This window comes from Vulpes lagopus, chromosome 2, assembly GCF_018345385.1.
Source record: "Vulpes lagopus strain Blue_001 chromosome 2, ASM1834538v1, whole genome shotgun sequence".
Taxonomy (NCBI): Eukaryota; Metazoa; Chordata; class Mammalia; order Carnivora; family Canidae; genus Vulpes; species Vulpes lagopus.
The window spans coordinates 72,435,746-72,454,649 of record NC_054825.1 but is presented as its reverse complement, the minus strand read 5'-3'; the positions used below and the strand labels follow the sequence as shown (position 1 = coordinate 72,454,649).

General features: G+C 39.7%; 1 protein-coding gene across 5 annotated transcripts in view; it reads left to right on the top strand.

Annotated features, from left to right (window-relative positions):
* Positions 1-822: 822 nt before the first annotated feature.
* Positions 823-18,904, top strand: part of SNAP23 (synaptosome associated protein 23) — a 35,391-nt gene continuing 17,309 nt past the window's right edge. The window contains exon 1 of one of the 5 annotated variants that reach the window (XM_041744085.1): positions 823-941. The gene's annotated coding sequence lies outside the window, so the exon portion shown is untranslated. The other 4 variants (XM_041744086.1, XM_041744087.1, XM_041744088.1 and 1 more) reach the window with 4 other exon arrangements.

Here is an 18,904-nt window from a genome sequence, read left to right as displayed (position 1 = left end):
TTACTAAACATAAAACACCTACTTCCTCTTATAATTGAGGAGGTATCTTCTCTCTCTCCCAAAACCATTATTTCTCCTCTGAAATACTTTTTTTTTTTTTTTTTAATTTCCAGCATTGTGCTCTATTCTTTGAGGCGCCTAGAAGAGTTCCTGAACCTGTTTAAAAATCCTTCAGTGGCTCTCTGAGGTCATAGCATAAAGTCCAGGCTCACTAGTCCAAAAGTGCAAAACCTTCCAAGATCGGACCCATTGCCGACTTGACTATTTAAAGCTTATTCTCCACTTCACCCGGAGATATACAATGAGCTGTAAGCCTCTAACTAGGATGAACGACGAGGAATTTACAGAAGGCGCTAATGTTCTTAATGGCACACGCTGTTCCCACGGGTTGGAAAAAACTATGGCCCTCCACCCCAGGCTTCTGGGAGAACTACTTAGCCTTCCTGATTGGAAAGTCACTTCCTCTGGGAACCCTTCCAAACATCCCTAAGAATAAGACTCTTCTTTCATTGTGCGCCAAGCCCGCCTCGGACTTTTCCAGTGCCACGCACTGTATTCTATGCACTATAATTTGTTTCCATGTCGATCTCCAATCTAGACAGATTGAAAGGCCCCGGAAGGCAGGGGAGGCATTCTTTTCGCCTTCTTTTCTTCCAGTAAACGGTTTACCCTTAACACATGCTTGTTGCACTTCGGGAGGGATCCGAATTATCCGGGTAACGGGTGAGTCCCCAGGCTCCCCGCCTGCGTGGCAGGGAGATTTAAACCCCTCAGACGCTGATTGGCTCCAGCTCCAGCGGGTGTGTCCGCGCCCGCGCGGCCGAGGAAGTGCGCATGCGCGCGGGCCAGGCGTGCGCAGGCGCCGGGAGGACGCAGGTCCAGGTCCGGTCTGGGGGGTGTCCGAGCCGCTGCCGCGCGAGAGGAGTGGCCGGAACTGCTTGGTGAGCCTTCGGGAGGGGGGTTGAGGCGGCAACTCGGTTGGAGATTGGGATCCAGTCCCCAGAAGCAAGAGTATTCCCGTGACGGTTTAAAACTTGGTGAGGTCGGTCTAAAGGGGAGGGTGGGGGGGTGCTCTGGCCCGGACTGGGCAGGTCGGGCCCGAAGCCAGGACCCGAGCTGCCAGGAAACCACCGCGGGGCCGGCGGAGGAAGGGCGGCAGGATGGTCGTTGGTTGAACCCCGCCTCAAAACCAAGCGGAGGTAAACTCCCACTCCCCCACCTCTGCAGTGTTGCTGTGATCGCGATTCATTGTATGTGACCACAGTGATCGGATGACTCTGAGCTGGAGTTTGGAGGTGTCCGAGGTGCGTGGCATTGCAGAGTCCGTGCTCTCTAGGAAAGTCCATCCGCATTCGCGGCTTTGCTGTAGACGCCCGAAGGATCCCTGAAACACCGGATTTTACCATTCCAGGCTGGAGTTGTTGGGGGGGGGGGAGGGGCGGGATGTCCTGGAAAGTGCTGTTTCATCGCATCCTTTTTTTTTTTTTCATCTTTAGTCACCACCATTTTAGGAAAGGTAGGTAAGGGTAGAGGAAACCGAAAGACATCAAAGTTGGGAAAAGGAGATGAAAAGGGAGTATCATTTTTGCCTTTTGCTAGTCATCTTCAGGGAGCAGGGGGCAACTGAGGAGGGGTGTTTGGATACTGGCAGCTTCTGACAGCATTCCCTCAGCCGTGTGAAATAACGTAGCTTCTCAGTAACAGGTATTTCAAGAGCTGAGAGCAGTATTACTCCCTCTGCCCTTGTGTCCTTAAGACTGGCTTTCAGATGTGCCAGTAAAAAATACAGCACATACGACCAAATAGAGATGGTTCTCCAGCGTTCTTGCCTAGCCTGGAAAATCCCAGACTTGAAATTCATGGCACATCATTAGCTAGACTGCTTTGAGACGTAAACTTAAAATAGTTCATAGTAAGATTTCGAAAAAAACGAATGTTCTTCCCCCATCACAGTTGATGCCTAATGCATCCAATGGTCAGCTGTCATTCGTTCCTTTGGCAAGAGATAATGAGAAAGACACATTCATATAAATATTAGCAAGTATTAGGAAGAACACCTCTGCTCACATTATCATGCTTTTTTTTTTGACAGGTCATGTGAAAGTAAATAGAATGGTCATATAACAGCCTACAGCTCAAATATTTATCTTATTACTAGGCTGTTTTGTTTTGTTTTGTTTTGTTAGGTGCTTGTGGTTATTCTAGTTCCAGGATAGCAATGCCTTATTGTGCCATTATTAACAGTATGGCACTCTTTCCTTTAAACAGTAGTATTTCTGTATGCATCTTAGTGTTTGTTGTTTTTATTTTAAATGAGCTTTAGCATAGTAAAGGATCACTTAACTGAAGGTCACATCACTTCTAATCATTCAGAACACAACCTTAAGCCGAGAAGGAAGGAAGCAAGCAAGCAAACAAACAAACAAACAGGCCCTGTGGTTCATGGGACAGCTGTCAGTATTTCACTCCTCGTGAACCATACCACCATCATAAATTTTGCCTTTTAGAAGATTGTGTTATTTTGATTCATGTTTTTAATAGATTTGTTTTCAACACTACCTTCTTCCAGAGTGATAACCTGTGAAGTCATGGTTTTTATGTATACCTTTTTCTAGTATGCATTATAGTAAATATGTAACTTAAATAACTATTGCTTACGTAACAGCTGAAATGATCTAGTGTTCTTGCTCTGCACTCTGGAAAATACTGCTTTGGAACTAACCTACTCATTTTTGAAATAAAGTGAAGATTGGACTAGGCTAGTGGACTTCAAAATTCTGTGAACTCAATGGTGGCATTCACTATTGTGACACGATTCTAGCAAGTTTACTTATCTTGTTTCACCAGATGAAAGTAGATTAGAATAGCAAAAGGGAAAAAGAGGATGTTTGCTCTAACGACATTTTTGTGAAATCAGCTGCCTTTTTTTTTCCCTTCTGAATTAAGGTGCTTTTTCTCTCTTGCTTTGGTTCCTGTCTTAAAGCATTCTGGAAGTCTGTTTTTTTAGTTGTGTTTGTTCTTAGTGTTATGTATTTTTTAGTGTTTATAATATATGATGTTGCTTGCTTTCAGTAGTGCTGAACTTTTTTATTCTAGTGCTATATTTGGATTCCGGTTCTGTAGATTGAGAGAAGACCAGATGACAAAGACTGGTCTTTTCTTTCTTGTGGATAGAGACTTGAAACAGATGGATCCAGTGCCTCCAACAACTGGAGGAAGTGGATTGTAGAGCCAGGAAACAGCATGTACTGTTCCTTTTGTAATATTAGTGGTGGAGGTGGTGTTCCGTTTGCACTCATTTAAATTCACTGACATTTTGGTTTTGATTCCAATTTAGGTTGTATTGCTACTAATATATTTAAATCACTGATAAGTATATTTCTGTGGAATCCTCCCATTGTCTCGATTTTTGTGAGATCTGTAACTTGGATTTAAATTTATTTGAGCAAGGCTTTGACAATTGAGTTTACCTTTAGATGGCCTCTTAAACTTGTAAAATAAAATCCAAACTTCTTGGTAGAGAATACATACAAGCCCTTCAAAACCTGTCTTCTGTGTCTGCCTTTTAAAGCCACCCTGCCCACTCTGTATACATATATAATATATTCTGGCATGATTACTGAGGTCTTACATTGTGACACTTTTTTGATAAGTCTAAAATCACATTTTTTTTAGGGTTGATCATACTTGGATTTCGATTCTCAAAATCACAAGAGGAAAAAAAAATCACAAGAGATGTTTAGTAATTATGAAAAATTATAATAGAAATAGATAGGAATCATAAAAATTATAATTCCTCTTTAGATGGTATTCCACTGAAATCTCCTAAATAAAACCCTCATTAAGCAGCCACAGATCAGTCTTGGGAGCCAGTGCTTCCCAGGTGATGATAGCAGCCCTGTCAGAGGTGGCAGGGGTACAGCAACAAGGGACAGAGTTTTGGGATCGTCAGGGGCTTTGTGGACTTACCCTCAGCATGGAGAGCGCCACCCTGCCTCACTCAGCGTGGACGTGCTTCTACTCTGGGAGTGCGTGATTCTGCCCCCCTGACAGCTGGACACAAACCCGTGGACAGCCTAGTCGTGGAGTGACATAGCACAGGGTAATGTGTTGTTTTAAAATCTGAACTGATGTTGCTTTGTTCTTCGGATTCCACACTGATGGTGGAATGTGTCCTCTTCAGGACACATGTTCCTTGCACACTCTTTTTCTCTTGAGATTTTCTTTCACCCCCTTCACATGTCTTTTCTCATGACCTCCTAGAACTGGATTGGGGCAATGCATGGACAGAACAGACACTGTTTGCTCTTGCACAAGAGCTCATGGGAGCTGAAAAATCTTGCTGCTTTCCACTGTATCTTGTTTTCATTATTTATAAATGTTGCTTTTAAACTGGAAAAAAAGAAAAAAGAAGAAAAATAAAACTCTATCACTTTATTCAGTCTCCCTTGTCCAAGAGATTCATCCTGAGATGAAACTCCGTGAGACAAGAACCTTGCTCTTCTACTTCAGCTCCAGGGGAAATAGCTATACTGTGGATTATCTGAGACCTATGAACCCATCGGGCTGTAGAGATCAATAAAGATTGAACACTACATACCAGCCAAGGTTTAAATGCTTAGGATGAATTAACTCAATCCTTAAAATGCTCAAAATAAACATTATATTCTCATCTAATGAAAAAAACCCTGAAGCACAGAGAAGTAAATTAAGCAACAGTCAGGATTTAAAAACATGTCTCCAAGTATTGGGCACTTAAACACTACACTGTATTGCCTTTTGTATGAAGAAGAATGTCACTTTTTTTTTTTTTTTAAATTTCTTTCTTTATTTGAGAGAGAAGGGGCATGAGCAGGGGGAGGGGCAGAGGGAGAGGGATAAGTAGACCCTGCTGAGGATGGAACCTGCCATGGGGCTTGATCCCAGGACCCTGAGATCATGATCTGAGCCAAAAATCAGATGTGCCACCTACTGAGCCACCCAGCCACCCCAAGAATGCCACTATATTAACCTACCATGGAGAATATTCTTTTCCAGGGACCTGAGTTCTCTATCTTTGGCATCTGTTTCCTAGTATCATAATGTTTGAGAAGCTAACCAGAAAGGTTCTAAGTGAATTTGGAATCAGAGCCAAATACTTGGATGACTTGGGTTAGTATTTCATTCAGGCAAGGTAAAACGCCTTGCTAGTTGATCCTGCCTCACACTTGATGTCTTCCTTGGCATGTACCATACTTAAGTCTGCTAGATTGTATGTCTCTCCTACTTGGAGAATGAATGCTGCATTCATGAGCCTCTTGCTTAACTCTTACAGAGCATCTCTTTTCTGTTTTCATAGCTTTTCTTTTAGATGGTGCTAATATAATTGATTATAACCACATGTAGATCTACCTTCCCAGGATTATATTCTGGTCACTTAGAGTAGAATTATGGAAATTCCAGGGTTGAGCAGGATTTGAAAACTAGGTGTTGGACTTCAGCAATTAAGTTATAAACAGTACTTCTTTAAAACTGAAGTGTAATTTTGATCTTTTTGGTTCTTGATTTTAGTGGTATTTTCTCAGCAGTATGGTTTCTGTCTTGAATCATGTGCTTCAGTACTCTTTGAAACCAAGGCGTTTAATAGATATGATATAGTGGTATACTTCTTACACTTGAATGGTTTTTGAGTTTTATAAGAATGGTAACATTGTTCTCATAGAAGGAAGTAGAAAGGAAGCGAGAGAGGAAGTAAAAAGAGGAAACTAACCTTAACATAAATAAAGCTCCATCTAAATGTCTTTAGAAAGAATTAAATTTCCTAATCAGAGCAGGGACTCTTTTTGGTGTAACCTAGACTATTTTGAGTATTGTACACCTGTACTTTTTGTCCATGGGCATCCTTCCTTCCTTTTGTCCTCCCTTCTTTTTGTTTTTTTAAGAAGATGTATTTATTTTATTTATTTCAGAGAGAGGGAGAGACAGCAAGAGAGCATACAAGCAGGGGGAGCAGCAGAGGGAAAGGTAGAAGGGAGCCTGATGCAGAGCTTGAACCCAGGACCCCAGGAGCATGACCCAAGCTGCTGAAGGCAGATGCTTACCTGACTAAACCACCCAGGTGCCCCTCCTTCCTTCCTTCTTTATGTGTGAACATTTTTTTTTTTCTTAAGGCTCCGTACCCAGCATGGAACCCAACTTGGGGGCTTGAGTTCATGAACCTGAGATCAAGACCCAAGCTGAAATCAAGAGTCAGACGCTTAACTGACTGAGCCACCAAGGCACCCCTATGTGTGAACATTTTTAATGTTTCGTATTAAAATGAGATCTAGGGACACCTGGGTGGCTCAGCGGTTGAGCGCATCTGCCTTCAGCTCAGGGCATGACCCTGGAGTACCAGGATCAAGTCCCACATTGGGCTCTCTGCGTGGAGCTTGCTTCTCCCTCTGCTTATGTCGCTGCCTCTCTCTCTGTCTCTCATGAATAAATAAATACAATCTTTATTTTGAAAAATGAGATCTAAGAGCAACAAACATATTCCTAAAGAAAAACTAAATTCTTTTACCCTATAAGTGATGGCCTATGTCTGAATTTCTACTTTGTTCTCTATTGTCCTTACTTCTATTCTTTGTTTATTTTCCATTATTCATCTTTTGAGTCTTCAAGAAAGAGCTACTATTATGACATGAGATGTAGCTATGAGGTGGGGATGACTAGCAAGGTTCACCCTGCTTGAGTAAAATATTCACTCCAACAATCCAAAGTATTTTGGCTCTGATTCTAAGTTCACCCGGTAACTTTTGGATTAGCCTCTCAAAACAGTCAGATACCACAGACAGTGAACATAAATAACATGAGTCTTTACTGGGGGCTAAACACTTCACATACATCAATTAATTTCTGAGACGACATTGGGAGATAGAACTGTTATCCTAATGTACAAGGAAAGAGACTTGAATAGGTTAGGTAAATTGCCTAGGTATCAGAGCTAGGATGAACTCAGGGTCTGTTTGACCTCAGGGTCTATGTTATTATTATTATTTTTTAATCTATTTATTCAGAGAGAGAGAGAGAGACTGAGAGGCAGAGACACAGGCAGAGGGAGAAGCGGGCTCCATGCAGGGATCCTGACGCGGGAGGGTCTATGTTATTAACCACTACATTATGCTCAATCAACACAATTTATTAAATTATCTCACCTAATCTAGAAGTAGGAAGTTTAGTTACAGGAGAATTAATAACAAATCATTTTCAGCCCAACCTGGCCTTAACATTAGTTGATATGGTCTTAGCCTTAAGCTAGGAAGACTTTAGTATTGTAGAGAGGCAAGATTGAAAACCTGGAAACTGTATATGTTTAGATGCAATGGAGAAGATTTTCCATATCCTAAATAAAATATACATTTAAAAAGAAAGGATAGTTTTCCTGATATCAGAATATGTTCCCTTATTTAATAGCTAAATGCTTAAAAAAACGTTCGTGGACTGAATTAATAAGGAGATATTCGGGGACTAGGATCTCTTTCTGCTAAACTTTCAGGCTACACAGACTGCTGAATCTCCATAAGTATTAAGGGAACTCTCAGCTGTCTCTGGGCAGTCACCATAGCTAGATTTCACTACATTCTCTTCTGACAACCTTGCCCTAGTTTTCTTCTTCAGGTGGGTCCTGGTCTGGTGTGCCCTCCTAAGACCACAGAACTCTGCAAACAACTGCTTTGTCCTCTCCTCAGTTACCATCAAGTCGGTTCCCACCTCCCCCTCCTCCAGAACGGATTGTATATTATGGAAAGAACCTAAGAGCTAGAAGTGCTGCATTTTATTCTCTTAGCATAAAGAAGTTGGACTGGATGATCTCCAAGATTTATTTTTCAGAGACTATTCTCTGAGATAAGAATTGAGCAGAGGGCAGCCCCGGTGGCGCAGTGGTTTAGCGCCGCCTGCAGCCCAGGGTTTGATCCTGGGGACCCTGGATCAAGTCCCACGTCGGGCTCCCTGCATGGAGCCCGCTTCCCTCTGCCTGTGCCTCTGCCTCTCTCTTTCTCTGTGTGTCTCTATGAATAAATAAATAAAATCTTAAAAAAAAAAAAGAATTGAGCAGAAACTTTGTTCCCAGATAACTGATTAATTGAGCAGAAGTTTCTGTAGGTAAGTAGTTTCCAAGTCATGTTCCATGGAACCTGGTTCTTTGGAATTAATAAAAGTATTATTTGAGGGAGAGATTTTATGGTCATCTGTATTTGACTGGGAGAGCCAAAATTAAACAGATTTCTTTATTGCTTCAGGACTTCTGATTTCCACCCAAGAATTTAATTAGCCGACCAATCTATAATATAAGGACAAATGTACAAAATAGGAGATGAAGAGGTAAAAGAGCAAATATCTTCATTGTAGAAAGTTCATGGATGATATCCACAAAGTTAGAAAATATCAAGAAACAACACTATAAGCATATGATTTAGGAATTTGAGGTTAAACACTGGAACAGCTAGTACTGTTGAAAATTCTGCCTCTTGGCTCCTTGAATCAGGAATTGGTTTGGCACAAGGGGAGGCAGGAGAATTGCTATTTATTACTCCTGTAGAACTATTTGACATCTCAAACTATGTACTTATATATATTTGATTAAGATTAAATATAAAAGAATATAAAGTCTTCAAAAATAGTCTTAAATGGCTGAATAGTATTCCATCATGTAGTTGTACCATAATTATTCAGTCAAGTCCCCTGTCATTGGTTATTTAGATTGCTTCAAATTTTTTTAACATTATAAACAATACTGGAACTAATGTATTTTTGTTTGTATCTGATTGCTGAAAGAAAAAAGCCAAAGAGTAAGAATAATTTAAGATTTTCTTGTATACGTTACATCATCTATTGAGAGTTTGGATTTTTTTTTTTTTTTTTTTTTTTTTTTTTTTTTACTTATGATAGTCACAGAGAGAGAGAGAGAGAGGCAGAGACACAGGCAGAGGGAGAAGCAGGCTCCATGCAGGGAGCCCAACATGGGACTTGATCCTGGGACTCCAGGATCATGCCCTGGGCCGAAGGCAGGTGCCAAACCGCTGAGCCACCCAGAAATCCCCTTGTACTTGGATCTTAATAAAGAAGTACATCGGGTGTGTTTCTTAACATGGTTGTTCTATCCTTTTTGGTTTTTTTAAAGATTTTATTTATTTGTTTATGAGAGACACGGAGAGAGAGGCAGAGACATAGGCAGAGGGAGAAAGCAGACTTCCTGCATGGAGCCTGATGTGGGACTCGATCCTGGGACTCCGGGATCATACCCTGGGCTGAAGGCAGACCACTGAGCCACCCAGGCATCCCTGGTTGGTCTCTCCTGTTTTCCAACCACTGATTTTCTTTTTGGAGGAGAAAGGAAGGGATCCATTGACTATAAAGTACAAGTTTTCTACTTAAGTGGTGCCTACTCTATAGCTACTATCATTTATTTTAACAATCTGTAACATATTTTATACTGTGGCAGAAAATTGTTTGGCATAGGAAAAGCTACAAAATTAATGTTTTCCTTCTCATCTTCCTTTTCATTCTTACTCATACTGTTTTTTTTTCTTGACTGTTTTCTTCTTTTAATCTTTCTCCAATTTTTAGAAATTGAGACATAATTCACAGTAAACGTTGGCCATTTAAAGTATACAATTTAGGGATCCCTGGATGGCTCAGCGGTTTGGCGCCTGCCTTTGGCCCAGGGCGCGATCCTGGAGACCCAGGATCGAATCCCACCCACATCGGGCTCCCGGTGCATGGAGCCTGCTTCTCCCTCTGCCTATGTCTCTGCCTCTCTCTCTCTCTCTCTCTCTCTCTCTCTCTGTGTGACTATCATAAATTTAAAAAAATTTTAAAAAAGATAAAAAAAAATAAAGTATACAATTTAGTGGCTTTTGGTATATTCATAAGGCTATGTAGCCATTACTACTAATTTCAGAACATTTCCATCATCCCCAAAACAAACCTTGTACTATTGGTAGTCAGTCTCTTTCTCCCTTTCCCCCATCCCCTGGCAATCACTAATCTACTTTTTGTCTCTATGGATTTACCCATTCTGAACATTTCACATAAATGACACCATACAATATAGGGTCTTATGTATCTGGTTTTGATCAATTAGAATAATGCTTCCAAGCCTTATACATGCTGCAGCATGTAGCATTCCTTTTTATGGCTGAATGGTATTCCCTTGTGTGGACATTTGGGTATTTTCTGCTTTTTGGCTGTTAGCAATAATGCTGCTTTAAACATTTGTGCACAGGTTTTTATGTGGGCATATGTTTTCATTTCTCTCTAATGTACCTGGGAATAGAATTACTGGGTCACATGTAATTCAGTGCTTAACCTATTAAAGGCTAAGTTGTTCTTGTCCTGCATTGTTAAATGGTATGTTTCTCCTGCATTAGGTACCAGAATTACAGTAGGGGTAGGATATCCTCAATTAGCTCTTGGCTATACATTAAAAACCAAACAACTTTCATCTAAAACAGTGGTTTTCAACCTTGGCTGCCCATTGGAGTTATCTGGGAAGGTTTAAAATCAAACAGCTCTCACCCTCCGAGATTCTGATTTAAGGCTTGGGCCTCTAGGTGATTATAACGTGTAACCAAGACTGGGAACCACTGTTCTAATTCTGACTGGAGTTAGACTTGCTCCTTGAAAAGGGGAAGGCAGGGATTTCATATATATACTTTTCTTGGCAAAGCTGCTACACATTTGAATGACTTGATAATGTGTCTCTCTACTCTCCTCTTTTTAATGTATGTAATTGTAATTGAAGGCACACAGTCTGAATCAGTCCACTGAGGTTTGAACCTGACTATACTATGTGACCTTGCAAAAGTTGCTTAACCTCATTGTTCTTTAGTTTGTATATGTGTAAAATGTGGAATTAAATAGTGTTTACTGTGGTCTGAATGTTTGTGTCTTCGTACCAAAATTCCTATGTTGAAATCCTAATTCCTGGTGTGATGGCATTATTAGGTGGAACCTTTGGGAGGTGCTTAAGCCATGAAGGTGGAGTCCTCATGAATGGGATTAGTGCCTTATAAAAGAGGCTCCAGAGAACTCCCTAGCCCCTTCCACCATATAAGGAATCAGCAAGAGGGCCCTGATGAGAACTTAACCAATGCTGGCACCTTGAGCTCAGACTTCTGCTTCTAGAACTGTGAGAAATAAATTTCTGTTGTTAATAAATTACTAAGTCTATGTTTCTTTTTTTGTTGTTGTAGCAGCTTGGACAGATTAAGAGAGTATTTTGAGGATTAAATGAATGAGTGTGTGTGTGTGTGTATTTTTAAAAAATTTCTTAGGATAGTGTCTTGCATGATGATGCCCAGGTGGCTCAATTGCTTAAGCATTCAACTCTTGGGACGCTTGGGTGGCTCAATGGTTAAGCGTCAATCTTTGGCTCAGGTCATGGTCCTGGGATCCGGGATCTAGTTCCGCATCAGGCTCCCCTTGGGGAGCCTGCTTCTCCCTCTGCCTATATCTCTGCCTCTCTCTGTGTCTCTCATGGATAAATTGATAAAATCTTAAAAAAAAAAAAAAAAAGGCATTCGACTCTTGAGTTTTGGTTCAGGTCATGATCTTAGAGTTGTAAGATTGAGCCCCATTTTGGCTCTGTGCTGGGCATGGAGCCTGCTTAAGAGTCTCTCTCTGTCCATCTCCCTCTGAGCCCCGCCCCCTTCTCTCAAATAAAATATTTTTTTAAATAGTGCCTTGCATGTATAGTGGTTTGTAAGTATTGTAGTTGTTGCTGTGATTCTTCTTAATTCCTTACTATTTAGACTTACAAAATGGTGAGTAGTGACTATTAAAAAGTTACTTGCCACTTAAAAAACTTCTGTATATGTTGATTTCTTTCGTAATAATTAACAATAAAAAGCTGAAAAGTAGCGTGATGACACTTCATGTATTATTCACCTGCTTCAACAGTCATGATCAATCTTGTTTCCTCTGTACTCCCACCCATTTACCCACCTCTGAATTATTTTAAAGCACATGCTACATGTTACCTTTTAAATAGCTTCTAATTACATACATTGTCTTTGAATCCCTGATTATTGGTAGGAAGGTTGGAGAAAGAGAATATACTGGAGGTGAAGAGCCGTGACAGGAGATTGATTGTATTCCGGGATGGAGTTGTAAATTCTCTATTCTAGCTAAGTTCTCTGCTTCTTTGTGGGACCCTCTTTTATTCATGCCTTATTAGTATTTTGCCATGAAAGTGCTAAGAACTTATTCAGAACTCATGAGAACCCATTTCTGCCACCTGACATGAATAAAATATGATTCCCAACCAAACTTCAGCAAGGGCCTTTGCTCTAACCATTTGTTAGCAGAACCTTTAGGACAAATTGTTCTGTATTATTTCTATACCTTTGTGGTTTGAAATGGTGATCATCTGTTAATGAATAAAAATGCTCCCACAAACTTTTACTGGGAATATGTGCCAACAGAAGATTCCTCTCAAGAGAGGCTAAGAATTTATAATTATGTTTATGAAATAAGATCTAAAATTAATTCCTTGTCTTTTTTCCTCCAGTCTTATGAATCTGCTTTCTTGGTTGTCATAAGCTATTTTTTTTTAAGATTTTGTTTATTTATTTGAGAGAGGGGGAGATTGAGGGAGTACGAGTTGAGGGGGGCATATGTGAGGGAAAGGGGCATGGAGCAGAGGGAGAAGAAGCAGAGTCCCCACTGAACAGAGACATCCCCCGACCAGGGCTCCATCCCATTATGATGAAAATAAATGCATGAAATTTAAAATTAGCATAACTACATTGCAAACTATTTGGTCAATTGGGAAGAGAAGAAAAATCACTCTTCATTCTATCACCATAGTTATTGGTTATATTTTAATGATTCCCTTTTAGACTTTTTTCTATCCATATTCTTTAATATTTGATTTTTTTTTTAATTTTTATTTATTTATGATAGTCACAGAGAGAGAGAGAGAGAGAGAGAGAGAGGCAGAGACATAGGCAGAGGGAGAAGCAGGCTCCATGCACCGGGAGCCTGATGTGGGATTCGATCCCGGGTCTCCAGGATCGCGCCCTGGGCCAAAGGCAAGCGCCAAACCACTGCGCCACCCAAGGATCCCAATATTTGATTATTTTTAAGTCTTATTTTGTTCACTTCATATACTGACCTTCACCATTTTATGTGGTTTTGTGTTTCCTCAGCCTTAGGAAAGAAAAACACAAAACATTTTAAGCAGTCTTTAATTTTTTTTTTTTTTTTTTTTTTTTAGTCTTTAATTTTTTAAACATGCAACGCTATATATATATTTGTCTAGATAAGTACCTATCAACCGGAAACTTGGCTTAATTTAAACCTGTTTAATATCTGTCTTGACATGTGCAGACTCATGCTCATGGCTGGCATGAAAATAGTTCAGATGTATAACTCATATAGTATTATCAACTTTAATATTTGTATTTAGCCTTCTAAACAGAACAATTAATATTTAGTAGCATTTAGATTAATATCACTTATATTTAATACTGTTGTTTTGCTTTTCTTTTACCTGTTTCTTTCTGCTTCCCTAAGAATTTTAAAATAATGGCTGACACTTGAATACTGGCCATGTGTCAGGCATTAATAATAAGCATTTTGTATGGATCATCTTTTTTTTTTTTTTTTTTTTTTTTTTTAAAGATTTTATTTATTCATGATAGTCACAGAGAGAGAGAGAGAGAGGCAGAGACACAGGCAGAGGGAGAAGCAGGCTCCATGCACCGGGAGCCCGACGTGGGACTCGATCCCGGGTCTCCAGGATCGCGCCCCGGGCCAAAGGCAGGCGCCAAACCGCTGCGCCACCCAGGGATCCCGGATCATCTTTTTTTAATCCTCATAAAAGGTCTCTTATCTCTATTTTACAAATGTAGAAACTGAGTTGTAGTGGGTTTAGCTAACTTGCCTGAGGTCATACAACCAATACATTTTGGGGTCAGAATTTGAACGCTGGAATTCTTGCTACTTACCACTATGCTAGCCTGCTATGAACAGAAATTCCCACTTGCTGTCAATATATTGATTACCATGAAAGTCTAATCAAAATATACCAAAGAGAATCATACATTTTTATCATACAGTAATAAACAGTATGGGTGTAACTTGTAGAGCAATTTACATTGGGATTAATTTTATGAGAAAGAATAAGTCACGAAGCTAACTTAGTAAAATATTTTATGCAAAATCTTTGCTTTCCCATATAAAATGAGTTATTTTTATAAAATCATTCCTATACGGGATCCCTGGGTGGCTCAGCGGTTTAGTGCCTGCCTTTGGCCCAGGGTGTGGTCCTGGAGTCCCGGGATCGAGTCCAGCGTCAGGCTCCCTGCATGGAGCCTGCTTCTCCCTCTGCCTGTGTCTCTGCCTCTCTCTCTCTCTGTGTCTCTCATGAATAAATGAATAAAATCTTAAAAAAAAAAAAAAAGTCACTCCTATATTGGTTTAGGCAGGACACTGGAATTCATGGAGATTTATTTTTAATTTTTTTTAAAGATTTATTCATTCATTCATGAGACACAGAGAGAGGCAGAGACATAGACAGAGGGAGTGAAGCAGGCTCCTCACAGGGAGCCTGATGTGGGACTCGATCCTGGACCTGGGATCACGCATTGAGCAAAAGGCAAACACTCAACCGCTGAGCCACCTAAGCGTCCCTTGGATGGTGATTTAAAGTGCTGTTTCTTTCATTACTTCTTATGTAGCTCTCCATTTTTATCAGGGAAGACATGGATTGCTTGTTGATTCAGTTCTAAGACCTTTTTCTTTGCATTCCTTCTTCCCAGTAGTATTAGTTTCATTTTCTAAATGTAGGTAATTTTAGATTCTACATGATATTCTTTTAAAAAATTATTTATTTGCTTCATTGCCTAGGAAAGCAATTTTTTGTCATATTTTTGAGTTTATTTAAGTAATCTCTATACCCAACATAGGACTTGAACTCATAACCCCAAGATCAAGAGTTATATGCTCTACAGCCAGCCAGGGGCCCCTAAATAATATCAGATTCTAAATTAAAAAAAAAAAAGATTTTATCTATTTATTCATGAGAAACACACACACAGAGAGAGAGAGGCAGAGGGAGAAGCAGGCTCCATGCAGGGAGCCTGACGTGGGACTCGATCCCAGGTCTCCAGGATCACGCCCTGGGCTGCAGGCAGCACTAAACCACTGCGCCCCTGGGGCTGCCACTAAATTATGTTAAAACAGCTGAAAACCATGATTACTCTTGTCCTTGTAGTTCTTCCTTTAATTTTTTTTTGTAAGATTTTATTTTTAAGTATTCTCTTCTCCCAATGTGGGGCTTGAACTCATGACCCCAAGATCAGGAATTGCATGTTCTACTGACTGAGACAGCCAGGTCACCCCAGTTCTTCCTTTAATTTTAATTTAACTGTCTTTGAATCTGTTGAGAAGTTTTTATGTTTTTATTATAGAAGGCATCTTTGGGGTACCCAGGTGATTCAGTTGATTAGGTGTCTGACTTTCGATTTTAGCTCAGGTCATGATCTCAGGGTTGTGAGATTGAGCCCCATGTCCAGCTCTGTGCTCAGTGGGGAGTCTTCTGGAGATTCTCTTTTCCTCTGCCCTCCCACACTAAAATAAATAAATAAATCTTTAAAAAGGGGGGGCATCTTAAATTTTGAATTGAGCTGTCAAGTAGGATGCTTAGTCTATTTTCAAATTTTGTGCTTTTCTTATATCATCTGGTATTTGTTAAGAGAAGATGCATCCAACAGTGAGACCAGTTTCTAAACCATGAGTTATCTTTGGTGCCAGAAGATCTAGACGTGAGTAATAAATCTGCTCTTTACTGACTCAGACACCTTGAGCAAATTACTTGAGCCTTAGTTTCCCCAAGTATAAAGTGATAAAATAAAGGTAATGACATATATAAGTACTTAGTACCATATATGACACATAGTAAGTACTCAGTGAACCTTTCTTCTTCCCCACTGCCCCCAGAGTTTATAAAAAGAAGTTAAGATAAACTTGGAGGCTTCTAGAAAGCCCAAATGAACCATAGTAAAAGATATGTTATAAAAGCATTGAGGGAAATCTTGCAGTTACCTCTCAAAGGAAGCATATACTATGCTAAAAAATTAGCATGGTATTTTAAGTTCTGGGAGCATGAAAAAAAATGACACAGATATTTATTTAATCTATTAGGTTATATCTAAGAACAGCAAGTTTAATGGGATATGTATGTCAAATGATGTTTCGTTTTTCCTTCCCCTCTCCCACCTCTAATTCTCTTTACTACAACATTCTGGATAATCTTTTCCTGACTTCATAGGAAAAACTTCTGGAGATAATAATAAATATGAGTAAAGCTATATAGCTAATTCTGAGTTGCACCCTGCCTGATACTTTCGAGCTGTTTAGTAAAGGTGAATAAGAGCTTGAGGAGTATTGTTGCTTTGTTCTTCCCCCTTACAATTCAGCTTTGTTTTTCTTATTCCCATGTACTCTAACCGTGTTTTGAATACCCTCAAGAATCCAGAGTAGAGGTCTTAGGCAGCTGTTTCCTGACATCAGCTTGTCAAACATGGGAGAACTTTACATAAGTCTGTTTTTTGTCTTGTGTGCCCTTCAGGAGAGAAAAAAAGGAAGTACTAGGAAGCACTTGGAATTTACCAGTGGGTGTGTCCCTAAAAATGAACCTATTGCCATGCCAGGTCTGATTCTTCATATTCACCTCCCAGCTGTATCTGCCTTTTTTTTTTCTTTTCTGTTCTTTTTTTATAATTAGAAGGTAAAACCCTTGGAATCTTCTAGTTTGACAGAGGTCAGTTTTACATTCAAGTCTCTCTCTGAACCTATATGGAGTTTTGCTCATTTTCACTAGGATAGGAAGATGGCAAATACTGATATGTACTTGGCAGCAATCAGGTCAGGAGTAGAATTACAAAATTATACAGTTTGAGAGATCTGGGCATCCTTATGCCAGAATGTCTTCCTACCCACAGGATAGCATATTGGAAAACCTAACTGTGGGTGTCACTTCCAGGGACTGTGTAATTAGCATGTATTACCTTTCTCATCACTTTCTGCTCTTTTGGGCATTGAGGAGGTATAGACAAGTGGAGCATTCTGAGAAGGGCAAGCTTTGAAAGGTATCTTGTTGGGGCTCTGAAAGTAATGGAGAAGCATAACGTTACCTGGAATATTACAGAAAGAAAAGGTGGACAGGTAAGAGGTTACAAAAACAACTTTTCATAATTGTAACTATGAAAGATTAACAAGAGAAACCATAGCATGAACAGATCTGTGATAAACCTAATGGCTCAAAGATTAGCAAAGTAAGGCATGTGGTTCTATTTATGCTTCTATCTAATGAATGATCAGTTTATAATTAAGGAAAGACCTTTATGGGGATCCCTGGGTGGCTCAGAGGTTTAGCGCCAGCCTTCAGCCCAGAGCATGATCCTGGAGTCCTGGGATCGAGTCCCAAGTGAGGCTCCCTGCGTGGAGCCTGCTTCTCCCTCTGCCTGTGTCTCTGCCTCTCTCTCTCTCTATCTGTGTGTCTCTCATGAATAAATAAATAAAATCTTAAAAAAAGAAGACCTTAATATTTTATATCTTAGTATATCAACCTTTTGCCAGAGTCATACAATGGCAAGCAAGATATGAAATTAAATTTGCAACTTTTGGTAGTAATACTTTTTATTATTAACAATAGTAATTAATAATTTTTTTCATGAGCATTAAATAACTTTAATCAATGTTCAAAATCTTAATTAAACCTAAAACAGTTAGCCATGACAGTAGAGATAATAAACAAGACTCCAAAGGCAATGCGTTTTTGTACTGAGAATATAATATTGTTGCTTCTTGTTTTATCAATGATGATTCTACAAAAAGTGATGGTTAGCTATGGATATGACTAAAAAGATTTGTGTGTGACCGGCAGGCCATTCCAGATCATACATATGTAATGGCAATTTTTGCTTTGGGTTTTTAGTGGATATTTGCAGGCTGTGTGCTACTGGTACACATAGCTTTGTGTCTAAGATCCACTTAAATATTTTGACAGTACATCTTATTTTTCTACTTATTTGTTCATTCAGCACACATTTGCTGGAGTATCAGCTGTCAGATTCTATTAGGTGTTAGAGATAAAAAGATACAACAAAATCTCTGCCTTCCAAAGGTTTAATCTAGTATATTCCTGACTAACCATGTTCCCTTCTGGTCATTGAGTATATGCCATGACAGGGTTTCTCAACCTCAGCACTTTGACATTTGGGGCAAAATAATCCTTTCTTGAGAAGGGCTTTCCGAAGAAGAATTATAGTAATATTTACAGCATCCCTGGCCCCTATTTACTAGATGCCAGTAACACTACCCACTCACCCTCCCAAACTCGTGACAATTGTTGTCAGATGTTCCCTGAGGGTAAATTCAGAATGTAAACCAGACTTCATGTATATCATTGACAAAGAACTTTAGTAAAATTGCCAAAAGAACCTTTGGTACATTTTCAAAAATGTAATACAAAACAAAACAAAACAAAAAGTACAAAGCTAGCAAATGTAACGAAAAGTATAGTGTCACACAGTATTTATTACTCCACATGAGTAATTTTTTTTTTTTTTAAGATTTGATATATTTATTCATGAGAGGCAGAGACTTAGGCAGAGGGAGAAGCAGGCTCCATGCAGGGAGCCTGATGTGAGACTCGATTCCAGGATCATGCCCTGAGCCAAAGGCAGACGCTCAAACACTGAGCCACCCAGGTGCCCCTCCATATGACTTTTCAAAAAGGAATACACAATCATAGTACTGAATAACACCTTCTAAATGTGTTGTATTTTATCTGAATGTCTGAATCTTCTCTGAGTTATGAATTCCTGAGTTACTATATATGGGAGAATAATAATTTAGTTTCTTAGGGACTTCA